Source organism: Cucurbita moschata, unplaced genomic scaffold (genome assembly GCF_002738365.1).
Source record: "Cucurbita moschata cultivar Rifu unplaced genomic scaffold, Cmos_1.0 Cmo_Scf00007, whole genome shotgun sequence".
NCBI lineage: Eukaryota > Viridiplantae > Streptophyta > Magnoliopsida > Cucurbitales > Cucurbitaceae > Cucurbita > Cucurbita moschata.
In genome coordinates this window covers 79,068-85,946 of record NW_019268523.1, presented here as the reverse complement: position 1 = coordinate 85,946, position 6,879 = coordinate 79,068, and the positions used below count along the sequence as shown (strand labels likewise).

General features: G+C 45.9%; 1 long non-coding RNA gene across 1 annotated transcript; it reads left to right on the top strand.

The window, feature by feature from the left end:
- The first annotated feature begins 9 nt into the window (after nucleotides 1-9).
- On the top strand, nucleotides 10-2,316 carry LOC111445637. Its single transcript, XR_002710885.1, has 3 exons — nucleotides 10-1,040; nucleotides 1,125-1,202; nucleotides 2,198-2,316. It is a non-coding gene; the product is annotated as an uncharacterized LOC111445637 (long non-coding RNA).
- The last annotated feature ends 4,563 nt before the right edge of the window (nucleotides 2,317-6,879 follow it).

Below are 6,879 nucleotides of genomic sequence, written 5' to 3'. Positions count from 1 at the left end.
AAAAAAAAAAAAAAAAAAAAAAAAAAAAAAAAAAAAAAAAAAAAAAAAAAAAAAAAAAAAAAAAAAAAAAAAAAAACGGTTGAGGGGCAAAAAGGACATTTTACCCCTCAGCCCATTATAGGGGTCTTGAGCGTCCTCCTCAGATTACCTGCAAAAGAAGAAGAGTGAGAGAGAAGAACTGAGAGAAAGTTTGAGAGAGAAAACTGGTTTGCCGGAGTTCTCGTCGGAGAGTCGCCGACGGAATCCATTTCCTACCAAGACCTGTACTCTGGAGCCCTTCTTGGAGTGAAGTAAGAACTCGTGTGGAGATTTCCTCCTCCTTCCTCAAGATCAGAAAGAAAACCCGCAAAGTAAGATTTCGAACTATACCTTCCAGATCTTAGATCTTTGTTTAGGAGTAGAATGGTTAAGTCTACTACCTTTGTCCAGGGAGGATTCGCTGCCGATCTTGGTGAGGGAAACGGACGAAACGACGAGATCTGAGAGACTATCCAAGAACGGTAAGGTTGTTACCGAACCTCTTTTCGACGCTCGAAACTCATCGTGTGACTAAGCAAAAATCAAGAAAATAATATTGGCACGTAGGTTGATAGATGATCTATAACTTTGTTGAAGAAACCACCTCTGTTTGGGTTAAGAATCGAAAGATAGAAAATGGAAAGAAACCTCGGAAAAACTAATCGGAAGCCTTGATTTTCTGGTAGGAGGAGAGAGAAGCCGCCGGTGTGCCACGCGTCAACCAACCAGAGGGCCGCGTGCGCCAATCGCCCCCGGACACGCGTCGAGCGCCGCCTGGGAAAACGCGGCTCCAGCGCTCCTGCGACACGCGTCCCTGGCTCCGCGACCCGACCCGCGCTCCTTGGCTGACCCGATACCCGCACGGCGAACCGAAACCAGTTGACGACCCGCGGTCCACCCGAATCACCGCTTCCGACCCGAACTCGCGACCCGCGACTGCAGAATCTCTGGGCGCGTGACACTCGCGCGTGGAACCCGCGAGTGGTTGTTCCCCAGCGCGTGGCTGGCGCGTGGAAGCGCGTGTAAGCTTGTTTTTGGCCCGTTCGTTTCTGTTTTCCCAATTTTCCTCCAGATTTCCAATCCTAAACCCATTCTGATTGAAATAGGACCAAATTGAAGGAAAATCACCGCCTCTCGATACGTTAAGTGGGTGGAAACGCTGCTTAAGGACACGCGCCATCCAGGTAAGTCACCACACGGATTTTTAGGAAGTATTACTTGTAGGAACCGCTTGGAATGCATGCATGCTAGTCTGAATATTTTAGGTTCTAGCTTTCCCGTTAATGATCGTAGGAAATAGTTTATTGAACGTTGAATGTATCTTGTGATTTGTTATGAGAGTTACTTGGATACTGCTGATATGATTTTAGTTCCCGTTGAATATGCATGTGTATGTTTTCATGCTGAATGGAGGATGGGAAAATTGCGAACTCTGTGCTCCGGGAGTTGATGGATGTTATCACCCCGTCGAGCTTGTATGATTACTTTGCATGAAATGTGTTTGAGGTTTTTGGATAGTAGTTATGTACGTACTCGGTTATTTTTATGGCCACCTTTATGAATAAGACTAGAAGATTATGGTTAGAGCGACAAGCCATCGAGGGATAGACTTAACATTTCCCTATTAGTTTATCAGACCATCACGGCACATGAAACATCCTTAGAGTACCCTTAGGCTACTTGTGTGTGGATGGTGATATAGCTTCGTGGGGGACCAGCGGGTTCCTGATCAGGAGTCGACTGCTCGATAGCCGTTTAGTATGGGAAACGGGATACCCACGTCGTAATTGACCGTTTAGCTGGATGGAATAGGGGAGGTAGCCCTCCCAAATACAGGGGGATTATCATGGGTCTAGGGGGTTGCAGCTCACTTCCTAGGCAAGACCCCAGATAATCTCATACCCATGCCGAGGTAGCCACTCGTAAGGCACCAGTCCAACACAGGTTAGCATAAAAGGAACTCTATGGGTTTAAATAAAAGGTCTAGGAACCAAAGAAGTCCAAAGAGATAAGTTCCAAGAGAGTAAGCCCTAATGAGGTAAGGCCCGATTTCAGTTGTTCTAGAGCCAAAGGAAAGTCCGTGATCGTCTGCTAAGTTTAGGGTGCGGTAAGAGCCTACAAGTAGGTGGCTTACTGAGTATAATTTTTATACTCATTCCCTTTATACTTTTTTTTTCAGGTACGTGAGGCGTCGAGTCAAGAGAGGGCGCGTCGATCGATGTGGGTTGTCACAGAGGAAGCGTGTCCCGGGGCGTCAGTCTAGTTTACTAAATAGTACACTTTGTCTCACATGTTCCTTTCCTTGTTTTTTTTACCTAGGCACTTATGTCCTTCTAATAAAGATACGTTTTTCTTTTGAAACAAATGATTTCCTTGAATTTCTCGTTTATGCATTACATGTCATACAATGTTAGTCACGGCTTAATTTGGGGTCGTGACAAATTTGGTATCAGAGCACCAGGACATAGGTCCTGTAGACACTTAGGTTAGAGAGTCGTATCCTCTGTGACGCGCCCATCAATCACGTGCTGCTCGCGACCAGACAGTCTCACGAATCTGAATTGAGAAATTAAGAGATAAGATATGAAGTAGAGAGTTTTCTTTTTCATGACTGTTCTCTTGTGTTTTACAACACACTTCCTAGAGGATGAACCCTGTAAGTAATGTAACCACAAAGTTTTTATTGTGGTAGCTAAATGGCACCTAAGAGAAGTGGAACCTATCTCGGGCCTGGACCTAGAAGGGGAAGAAGAAGAGTCGCTCAGAACACTGATGTCCCGTCTCCTGAGGCGGAACAACCTGTACCTGAACCTCAAGAGGAGGTTGAAGAAATGCCTGAATGGTTTGAATGTCCTATACCACGGGCACCAAGGTCAGGAATGAGTCAGAGGAGAGCAGTGACTCAAGATTTACCGGACGCAGACTCTACTGCTCCTCCTCCTGAAGCGGTCCCATCAGTGCCCACAGATAACGTGGAGGTTCCACCTAGACAACCAACAACTATCCTCACTACAGATGTAGTACAGTCTTTTATGTTAACCTCTATGGAAAACCAGGCTCAAATGGCTCAGATGATGCAAACACTGGTCACTAACCAGGCCATGATGCAACAGGCCATTCAACAGGCAACGCTGCAACAGACAACATTACAACAGACAGCAATGCAACAGACAGCCACGCAACAGGCAGCAATGCAACAGACAGCATTGCTGGGAAACAGAGACTCTGGAACTATGACCATAGAGGCTCGTTATCTTAAGGATTTTCAGAGGCAGAAACCGCCTTCCTTCGAAGGTGGCAAAATAGATCCTATTGCAGCAGAAAATTGGCTTGAGGCCATGGAAAAAGCCTTCTTTTACATGAACTGTCCGCTGGAATATCAGGTTCACTACGGAACGTATATGTTGGAAGGAAAGGCTCATTTGTGGTGGAAGGGTGCTAAGAAGTTGATTGCACCTCTTGGAGAGCCTATCTCTTGGCCTCAGTTCAAAGAGGCTTACCTCCGCAAATACTACCCAGTCGCTGCTAGAATGAAGCTGCAAGCAGCATTTCATGAACTCAAACAGGGTGACCTATCTGTGGAGGATTATGATCAGGAGTTTAATAGATTGTCTAGATTCTCTCCTATATATGTCAGTACTGAAGAGCTTAAGGCTGAACGTTTTATCGCCGGCCTAAGGGAGAACATTAGAGGTTATGTGGCATCACAGGCATCCTCAGACTATACAGCAGCTCTTAAGATGGCTACCCTCATTGATGCACCTCGCACTGACAGATTACAAGCAGGGTCAACCCAAAACTCCCAGATCGCAGTCCAGGGAAAACAGATAAATCGAAATCATCCCAGGACTAACAGACCACCCCGTGGTGGCACTGCCAATCGCGGAAGAACCCCAGCACAGAACAGGAATCAATGTCCTAAGTGTCAGCGTACTCACCAGGGAGAATGTCGCCTGGGGACTAATGTATGCTATAATTGTGTGGCCAGATGGGACACTATGCAGCAAATTGCCCTCAACGGAGAGACGATGTCACTAATCGACCTGTAGCAAAGAATCAAAGGGGTCGGGGTGCCCAACAGCAGCAGGGGCGAGCTGTAGCCCATGCAACCACAGGCAGGCAGGCCGATGCACCTGACGCGGTTGTTACAGGTACGCTACCAGTCTTTGATCACTTAGCTTTTGTACTATTTGATTCGGGTTCTACACACTCATTTGTGTCCGAGGAATTCGTTGACCTAGCACACCTAGAAAAAGAACCCTTGGAGACCATTCTATCAGTGTCCACCCCTGCTCACGAGTTATTAATGGCTACACATAGAGTTAAAAGGGGTAATGTGACAGTGTCGGGACGAGTCTTAGAAGCTACTTTAATAGTTTTAAGCATGCAAGACTACGACATCATTTTGGGTATGGATTGGCTAGGCGAGAATCGTGCTCTTATTGATTGTGAAACTCGAATAGTTACTTTCAGACTCCCGTCAGGGGATAGTTTTTCATATAAGGGAGCCACTTCCAAAAGAACCCCAAGTGTCGTAACTGCACTTAAGGCTAGAAAGATGATCCGCGGTGGTGCAAGTGCATTTTTAGCTAGTGTGACCCTAGATAGCAGTGTTGAACAGGCAGTCTCGTCAGTGCACATTGTCAGGGAATTTGTTGATGTTTTTCCTGAGGATTTGTCAAGTTTGCCCCCTGTTAGGGAAGTTGACTTCGGGATCGACCTAGAACCAGGAACTGCGCCGATCTCCAAGGCACCCTACAGAATGGCACCTGCAGAACTCAGGGAATTGAAGGAACAGTTACAGGACTTATTGGATAAGGGTTTCATACGACCCAGTGTGTCGCCCTGGGGAGCCCCTGTCCTGTTTGTCAAGAAAAAGGATGGATCCCTGCGCCTGTGTATAGATTACAGAGATTTGAATAAGGTCACCATAAAGAATAAGTACCCCCTTCCGAGGATCGACGACTTGTTTGACCAGCTGCAGGGAGCATCGGTATTCTCTAAAATTGACTTGAGGTCAGGATACCATCAATTGAGAATAAGAGAAGAAGATATTCCCAAAACAGCTTTTAGAAGTCGCTATGGACATTATGAATTTCTCGTCATGTCCTTTGGACTTACCAATGCACCAGCCGTCTTCATGGAATTAATGAACAGAGTGTTTAAAGAATTTTTAGACACTTTTGTTATAGTGTTTATTGATGATATCCTGGTGTACTCCAAGTCAGAAGCAGAGCACGAAGAGCATTTGAGAAAAGTTCTGACCATACTAAGAACACAGCGACTGTACGCTAAGTTTTCCAAGTGTGAATTTTGGCTGTCTGAGGTAGCGTTTTTGGGTCATGTGGTGTCGAGTAGAGGAATCACAGTAGACCCAGCTAAAATTGAGGCAGTGATGAAGTGGCCAAGACCGACCACAGTCACTGAGGTACGGAGTTTTCTGGGACTAGCTGGTTACTACAGAAGGTTCGTCCAGGATTTCTCCAAGATATCTTCAGCACTAACTCAGTTAACTAAGAAAGGCAAGCTTTTTTTGTGGACAACAGCCTGTGAGCAGAGCTTCCAGGAACTCAAGGAGAGGTTAGTGACAGCTCCAGTCCTCACAGTCCCTGATGGATCAGGAAATCTTGTGGTGTACAGCGACGCATCGGGAAAAGGTCTTGGATGCGTGCTCATGCAGAAGGGTAAAGTGATAGCTTATGCTTCCAGACAACTGAAGGAATATGAAAAGAATTATCCTACTCATGACCTCGAGTTAGCAGCAGTGGTGTTTGCACTAAAGACGTGGCGACATTATCTGTATGGAGAGAAAATTCAAGTATTCACCGATCACAAAAGTCTCAAGTACCTATTTACGCAAAAGGAACTTAACATGAGGCAGAGGAGATGGTTGGAATTAGTAAAAGATTACGACATCGAGATCCTGTATCATCCAGGCAAGGCCAATGTTGTGGCGGACGCATTGAGCAGAAAGGCAGTTCATACTTCCGCTATGATCACTAAGCAGGAGAGAATACAGGATGAGATGAAGAGGGCTGGAATCGATGTTGTAATCAAAGGTGGTACTGCTCAGATAACACAAATGACCATGCAACCTACCTTACGAAAACGGATTATTGACGCTCAGAGGTCTGACGAACACCTTGAAAAGCTGTGGAATCAGACGGAGATTGAAAGACCAGAGGGGTACTCAATCTCTTCAGATGGGGGTCTGCTGTGGAAAAATCGCTTATGCGTTCCCCGTGACAAGAAAATTCTTAAGGATATTATGACAGAAGCTCACGATACTTCTTATACGTTCCACCCTGGAAGTACAAAGATGTATCAGGATCTTAAGGGATGTTATTGGTGGCCAGGGATGAAAAAGGAGATAGCAGAATTTGTAAGCCGATGCTTGACCTGTCAGCAGGTGAAGGCCCCGAGACAGCGTCCAGCAGGACTGCTACAACCCCTAAAGGTCCCGCAATGGAAATGGGAAGCAGTTTGCATGGATTTTATCTCAGGCTTGCCCAAGACTAAGCAGAACTTCAACGTAATCTGGGTAGTTGTTGATAGACTTACCAAAATGGCTCACTTCATCCCAGGCAAAACCACTTATCGTGTGGATCGGTGGGCTCAGCTGTATATCAGAGAAATAGTACGCTTGCATGGTGTACCGGTGTCTATAGTGTCTGATCGGGACACTAGATTCACCTCTCAGTTTTGGAAAAGCCTCCAAAAAGCATTGGGGACTCAGTTAAGGTTTAGTACAGCATTCCATCCTCAGACGGACGGACAGACTGAAAGATTGAATCAAATTTTGGAAGATATGTTGCGAGCTTGTGTCTTGGATTTCGCTGGGTGCTGGGATGAACATCTACC